Raw genomic sequence first — 8,463 nt, 5'->3', positions numbered from 1 at the left:
ACTTTGTCATTTGTATGCTACCCTCATAGGATATCATTAATCCCTTTGGGTTAGAATCCATTCATCCAAATTGATCATATTTTATTTTATGGCCACCATTTTTTTTCATAAGATGAAAAGTATCATTTCTAACAAATAATATGATAATAATTCACCCAAACGAATGACTTACGACCAGGTTTCTTTTTCATAATTCATGTAATGTTGGTGAGAGGGTATTATTTACACTTTAACCAAGCTATGAATTTTAGTAAGTGAAGTCATGTTATACATAAGTCATATACTCAATATACTAGCTTCGGCTCCAAAATCAAAGGAATACAAGTTTTTAGTATCTCAAATATATGAGTTAGGTACACATGGTTAGTCGCTTCCTCAGGATTGAGGTAAGTCACCCCTTAAAGGTCATAAGTTAATGAATTCATAAACGAATACATAATAAATTCTACTTGGATCTTGTCTAATTGTCAATCTAGACAATCACACCTTTGTTTTTACTTTGTGGGAGTTAATTGCTCTAATACCTAAGATAAGGTATCTCCCCAATTTAACTAATATACAACATAATAGTCCTCATAACTCAATTGCACATTTTGATTCCATGGACTACGAACAATTTTAATTACTTACTAATATAAGTTATCTTTTTACATCATAATCTATCATATGATGTAACTTAACATCGATTAAACCCTTAGGTAATTAATAAACTAATATTTATTTATTTATTTTGCTCTTCATATAAAAATTATTGAGGATAACCATATAAATATATAATTAATTAATTAAGAAATTTTATTTATCCAATTAATTTAAAATTTATAAATAGAATGAGAAATTACTGCACTAATAGCCCAAGTTTCTAACAATTATCTAGCTCTAATAAAAGTTAGATAAAGTGACTGTCATTAAAAACAAAGACATGGAATTCTATTACCCAAAATCCATAATCATATAAATTCATATGGGTAAAAATCATAGCTTCATATTTAATCTATGGATCTTCAACAAATTTGACATATATATATTTTCTTTTAAGGAGTTCAGAGAATCCTAACTAAAAATTTTAATCAAGTTGAATTAGATTTAAACAACTTTTTTTATATTTATTCATAATTCCCTAAATATATGGTTATTTTGCTCATTAACAAGGTTGTCCTATTATCTATTATGATTCTGGGAAGCTAACTTATGGCCATCTCTTGGCATGATATTTATCAAACTTGACTGACTTTGTATTAGGCTATTATTTTGCTTGACTACTACGATCAATAATATTTGGCTTAACATAGTTGATTTTTTTTACCGGTAAAGGTTCAAGATGTTTGGAAATGGCGTTCTTGGGATTCTTTCCGAGTCTAAGAATAAATGGGAAAGAACTCTTCCTCTCACCCCATCACAGTGTGCTCGTCTTCTACACAATTGGAGGGAAATGCGGGTGTAACTCATATAATAGTGCAGCCATCGACGAAACGCATCTATTACGATTCACTCTACGAGGATGTTGGTTGTCACATATTAGATGACTTGTCAGAATGTAGTCTTATTTTGGGTATCATAACCGTTCCTTATTTTTTACTTTACATTTTACAATCTCTTATAGCTGACCCGACTACCCAGGTATTCCTTAATAACTGGTTGGCTTTGTCACAGTTAGACATGGTTCTTCCTACTAGAGCGCTTAAGCCTTCTTCTTACGTACTCATAAAGCTCAGATGGACAACATGCCATTGTTAGATAAGGTAGGTTTACTTTTTGTATCTTTGTATGACTATGAGCTTATTGTATGACATGCATATGGATCCAGGAGAAAAAGGTATCATTGTATGACTATGAGATTATTGTGGGGGACCATGGTAAAAGGTTACTTGCATTTGGCAAATATGCTGGCAGAGCAGTAATGATCGATTTCTTACCTGGATTGGGACAGTGTATGCTCTATGAGTGTTTAATCCTTTTAAAATTTTGTAGATTTTATCATTTGTATCATTGTTTTTACTTGTGCTGAATCCAAAACATTGTTATCTTACATGGCATCCCTTTGTCTGTATGAAAATGTTGAATTGTTGACTGTAATCTTACTCGGGGTATCTAAGTCTTGGATATTCAACACCTTTCCTCTCTTTGGGTGCATCATATATGTATCCTTCTTTGGATGCAGTGACCACCATGTGTGAAGAGATAGCTTCTCAGGGACTGCCTTCAAGAATATATCCTGTTGTCTTCGAATTCACCGATTCTGGAAACGGTGTTGGAACTGCTTACTATTTTCATTGTCAGCCTTTATAACATGTCAATACGACCATCAAACGTATATGTTGAGCTGCTTCAGACTTTACATTCATTTGAAGTTATTAGATACAAGATGTATAAAGTTGCTTCGTCATTTGTTCAATCTATCCGTTTAAATTGCTAATACCAATGTTTGAGTGTTCTTTTAAAAATTTACTCGCATTGCATATTAAAATTTCTCTCCTTTCTCCCTTTTGCTTTGCAGTTTCTATTGCTGCTCAACAGATATTTAAGCTTCTTCCTCATGCTTTTATCGAACCGAGCAAACTTCCACAACTCTTTGGGAAGATCAGTTTATATTTAAGAAGCAGTCCTTTTTGCATATTTGAATTTCTTTCTCCACCTTTGATACTCCTCTCATCAAAGAGGAATGTTACATCAAAAGAGGGTCTTTCAAGTTTTCGGTTGTATCGTGACTAGTCGCGACATGGTTGAGCACAAACATTCTTAAAAAACGATTTTAAAATCACTTCATTCTCTTTATTTCTGCTTTATTTCTTCTTCATTTTGGGTGCCGAGTGAAAAGACTAATCTGTTCAACGTTTGTATGATAATGCTAATTTTGGTGATGTTTTTACCCTTTTCTTTTCAAATTCCAGGCAGATTATTGTGCACTCCGGAACATTACAACCCCATTTTCCATGAAAAAGTAGCCCCATATGCATCAGTAATTGGTAGGTTTGTTTTTCACTTTGTAAAGATTTCATTGCTTATAAATCACTGAAATGCGGTTTGTAACAGTGAATTACATGTACTGAGAGAGAAGATTTCCTAGATTATTGAGTACCAAGCAGATTCAAGAACTAAACAAGAAAACATGTGACATGAGTTTGTTAATCAAACCAGGTCAATAGACTCGCCTTTCTTTAGGTGTTCTGATGCTTGTTTGATCTTCAAATGCATTATTTGCAATATATTGCCTTGTTTTTAGGATTCCGAAACATTAAAAAATCCCATTTTTATTACAAAACTTAAGGCAGTGAAGTTTCATCAAATATTTGTGCTATTCGGATACGATTCATTGACCCATTCCTACCGAAATGACATTGATGGTAATGGCATAATATGTGCAGCTGTTCATATTCTTCCGACTGAGTTTGCAAAAGATGTGCAATTAATATTTCCCCTCCATGGTGTTTCCATTGAAGTTTATTGTAAACCTTTTGGTTTCTCTTTTCTGCTTTGGCCCATAAAAGGAGCAAGTTTTTAGGTTGAAATTTATGCAGCTTATGTTCATTAACATGCCATTTTTAGCTCAACACTTGGGAGACATTCTACAGCAGACTCCACAAAGTTTCCTGCACACCTCAAGAGAGCTTGCATAGCCCATGGGGGAGCACTTACTTCCTTATGTCGTACGATAAATTCTGACACACAGTAAGCTTTTAGTTAAATCTTCGAAAATCAAAAACAAATTCCATGAATAGGTACTTTGTAAAGTGAATCTTTTATTGCATGAAATGCAGAGTATCTAAACCGAAACCTTATTATCTTTTATCTACTTTCTTTAACTAGTTAAAATTGAACATTAAATGGGATGTTCATCCCATTCCTTTTTTGCCGGATTTGGTTTTTGATAATTCCGTGAATTTGTTGGGGATTTGGCACACTTTAACCAGATGAAGTAAGAACTTTAATCTGGACTTTAACAGCAGTGTATTATACCCAGATAAAGAATGAAGGAAAAATGGTTGGGAGTTCAAACTTTGAGCTTCTACCAGGAATGGAGAACAGAATTTTGAAGGCAAAGAAAGATGGAGCATATCGAAAGAAAATCTAATGATTTCATTCAATAGAAACTTTGGCTCAAGGCCATTACATATATCAGTCATTGACTGATCAAAAAGTAAAAAAAAACATCACCTAATGCTTACTTAATACCACTAATTACATGGAAACTAGATAAAATAACTTGTACACTTGAACAAAGCTGATAACCAGCTCTTTGAGCATCAAGTTACATCAAGTTGTTATTCAAACATAATTCAAAATAAACTAAGTTATAAAAACATTGTTAAAAAGTAACAAAATGAAACTGAGATGAAACAGTAGCATTAACATCTTCAGTTACACGTACTTTACCCGGACAACTTATGTGCATGAATTCTTGTGTGCATGAATTTTCATGAGCTGCATGGCCATCTTTTCTGGTTCAAGATGCATACTTCACTCGGTAATAATACAACAGTTTGATCTCTTTTCTTTTCTTTACAGCTACATGCATGTCCTGGGTTGTTTCTTGAAACTTTGGCTTCTTCACATGCTGCATGCAGGCCAATTTCCAACAGAATTCCTATAATGAAGGTGAGCCTATTACCTTGGCTTTTAGTGCTCCTCTTTATTGGGTTTAGTTTTTCTTTCTTCTTTCTATTTTACCATGGAAGTTACTTTTAAACTAAATTATAAGTAGACACATAAATACATCATATTATGCACTATAATTTTTATTATGATGTTGTATATTATCAATTTTGAATTAGTACTTGTGACATTGTTTCAATCAATAGCATTACCAATATATACAATTGATGAAGATGATAAGATATGAATAATACAATTAAAGTGTAAATATTATATTAAAATAAAGTTTTAGTTCAGTAGTAAAATTGATGTAAATTTCATGGATTCAATCTCATTATATATAGTTTTTTTTAATAAAAGACTAAAATACTGTTAAATAATATAATTTATTTTAATTATAAAAAGACATCTTTGTGATTTCACTAATCAAATTGGTTCATCACTTATTACACCAATTCAATCAAAGACTTAAATAATTAATAAACATAGGTGTACATCAGTTTTGAAGTTTTAGACTTTTATATTTGAAAATATTGCATTTTCATAGAGTTATATTTAGACCCACTCATGGGTCGGGTCACCCAATCAGGTGACCCAGTTGAAAAATATATAGGAGGGTTTAGATAAAAATATGAGGTCCGAAAAATAAGTTTGGGTAAAATTTAAGGCACGTTTTTTATATGGATCGGGCTTTGGGCAAGATCTTTTTGTCGGCTTAAATATATTATGTTATAAAAATAATTATATTAATTATATATGTTAAATAATAATAATTATTATTATATTTATATTAAATCACTAACCCAATAACAATTAAATTCTTTACCCAAAACCTAAAAAAAACTTACTCAACTAAATAACCCAACCAAAATATAAAATTTTAAAATTATATTTATAGTATTATTTTTAATATAAATACTTTTTAATGTAGTTTTAATGTGTTAGAAAATTTTTATTTTTTATGCTTTTAGTGCATTTAATGTATTATATTTTTAAAAAAATTATTTAAAATAAAAATTAATCTAAAAAAAATCAGATTGAGTTGAGCTAAAATTTACTTTCTTAAATTAGATGGAGTTTAAAAAAAAAAGAAAAAGAAAAGAAGTAAACCTATTTTTAAATCGCTTAAAAATAATATAAATAACTTGCGTGGATGTAATCAATGAGTTACATTTATACATTAAAGTAAAATTGATATGACTGGCTAGGAGGTTAGAGGTTTTGTTATGTTATGTTATGATTTAAGCACTACTATAAAATTAGGATGATGTAACATTAAATTTTGTTTACGTATCTACAACGAGATACATAAAGTAGTATAAAATTTAGTCTTCTGAATGCTAACACGTAAGCAGCTGGGTGGAAGAGAAAGTAAGGGAGAAAATGGTGGAATTATGCCTCACTCCCTGTACTTTTTTAACTTATGGATCAAGTCTTTCTACTCTTTTTAAATTTTAGGAACTTCATCCATCTACTTGCTTGATTCAAAAATTAAAATTAAATTGATAACATGTCTGTAAATTTGAATATGACTTATCAATTGGATTTTAATTTTTAAATTAATCTCAACCGAACTAAATTCCTAAAATTAAAAGATGATTTTGTTCCTGCAACTACTTTCAAGTGTATTGAAATCCATATTCCATTTATTTGCAAACTATTTGTTTATTTATTTATTTATTTATTTTTAGGACTATTATCCTAATTGCCACTTAAGCTTTTTAAATCTACAAACAAAATTAAAAATCTAATATAAATTCTTATAAATTTAAATAAGTTTTTTTTTCAAATTTAAATAATAATGTATTTAAAATAATTAAGTTTGACAAATTTTCATAAAATTAATTTAAAAAATTAATAAAATATATTATTAATAGTCATATTTTTAATCTATACATAAATTGTTTTAAGTTTTTACTTTAAATAATTTATTTAAAATGATTTTTCTAAATTTAATTCACACATCAATTTAATATATAATCAATCTTAAATGATTATTGTTAATCTTCTTAATTGAAAATCATAATATATTAATAATATTATTACCATCAAAAGATTAATTAGATCATCATTTTATGTAATAAATAATTAATTACTTAATTTAATAAATTTTAAGAAACTAATTATTATTTATTTAAATAAATTATTAATCCCCTGCGTTAGCTATAGATAAAACCAACATCTCGTCATTTTCTCTCTTCTACTTTTATCTTTTTAATTTCTCTGCTCACTGCTTCCTTATCCCGTACTTAATCATACAAGGCCATGATAAGCGTGTATGCATATAAGTTTGTAGGATAAAATATTCATAAAAAAAAATTGTAAAATTGTATATTGATTCTTATTTTGATTGGTATAGATATTGTTATTAATGTAATATAATGTAAGTTTGAGTCTTATTTATGAGTTAGAAAAAAGTTATGGATAATTTTAGTTATTGTATAAAAAATAGATATGATAAAAATTTATGATAAAATTATTTTTAAAAAATTTAGAATTATAATATAAACGATCTAACTAGACAGCATATGAAATTAAATAATCATATTATATGTAATAAATAATGTGTACGTGATAAACAGGAGAAGCAAAAAGAGGATATAGAGTAGGTTATTTTTAAATAAAGAATATATTTAAATCATGTTTGTGGTTGCGATTCAAGCTTGACTGCCAAAAATTATTTATCATTTTTACTCATTTCACCAAACATTTTATTCATCTTGTTTCTCTCACCCCTTTCTTGTAAAATCCATAGTTTCGTAAAAAATTTATCTGACTTCCATTTATTTTAGGAAAAATGTCTTTTGTTTTATAGAAATCAACCAAAATTTACTTATCATGAATTATATTATTTCCTTTTAAATGATTTATCCATTTGAAAAGTGTCCATTATATTTGAGAAAAATGTTTTTGAGTAAATTTATTTTTACATAAAATAACTTGAACTAAATCTAAGATTATAATAATAAATTTTTAATTTTAATTTTTAAAACATATTTAAAATATAAAAAATATTTTTAATTTTAAATAATATAATAAATTATTAATATGAGTAATATAATTTATTAATAATAAATTATTCAAAAAAATTATTTTATTCACTGTTAATAGAGTTTTTAGAGTCAAAAGGTTGGTAAATGTTTTAAGAGTACAGCAAAATATTAAAAAATAATATTTTAAAAAATAAACATGACAATTTTTTAAAAAATTATTTGTGAATTAAAAGTACATTGTGAGTTTACAAAATAATAATTCATTATTTAATATTACAATTTTATTTTGATATTAAACTTTAACAATAATAATTTTAAATTTTAAATAATTTTATTAATATATTATTCAAAATATTTATATTAATTTTTAATAATAAATATATATTACAATTTATAAATATTTAATAATACTTATCTATGGTATAAAATATAATTATTTTAATTATATAAATATGAATATTTATTTAAACCATTATCTCTTTCAACCTTAATGTATCATTGTCTATCTTATATATGTATATGTAATTTAAATTAAATTTTAAGTAGTCCTCATTTATTATTAAATTTATATATGATATAAATTATTATAAAAAAGTTATCTTATTACAAAAGAAATTTTGATTATTATAATATTTTGTAACAAATAGATTCATGTTGTACTTGTTTCACTAAAAATAGTTTTAAAAAATATTTTATGCGAAAGAATATTAAAAAATATAACATTTCCCAAAAATCATTCCATTTTTCAGGAATCTCTTTGAAATACATTGATGGTACTGCAGACATTTAGCCCTCAAATTGCGTGTGTGCGCGCGCTTTCATAGTTTGCGTCTGGGGTAATTGGAGCCTGCAACTAGAGACACTATAGGAAAATATG

General features: G+C 27.4%; 1 pseudogene; it reads left to right on the top strand.

Moving 5' to 3' along the window:
• The first annotated feature begins 1,283 nt into the window (after positions 1-1,283).
• LOC107963006 (alpha-aminoadipic semialdehyde synthase-like) lies at positions 1,284-4,072 on the top strand (annotated as a pseudogene).
• Positions 4,073-8,463: the final 4,391 nt, after the last annotated feature.

The sequence above is a fragment of the Gossypium hirsutum genome, chromosome A06, assembly GCF_007990345.1.
Source record: "Gossypium hirsutum isolate 1008001.06 chromosome A06, Gossypium_hirsutum_v2.1, whole genome shotgun sequence".
Taxonomy (NCBI): domain Eukaryota; kingdom Viridiplantae; phylum Streptophyta; class Magnoliopsida; order Malvales; family Malvaceae; genus Gossypium; species Gossypium hirsutum.
The sequence above is the reverse complement of the archived record's forward strand: the minus strand, read 5'-3'. Positions and strand labels throughout refer to the sequence as shown.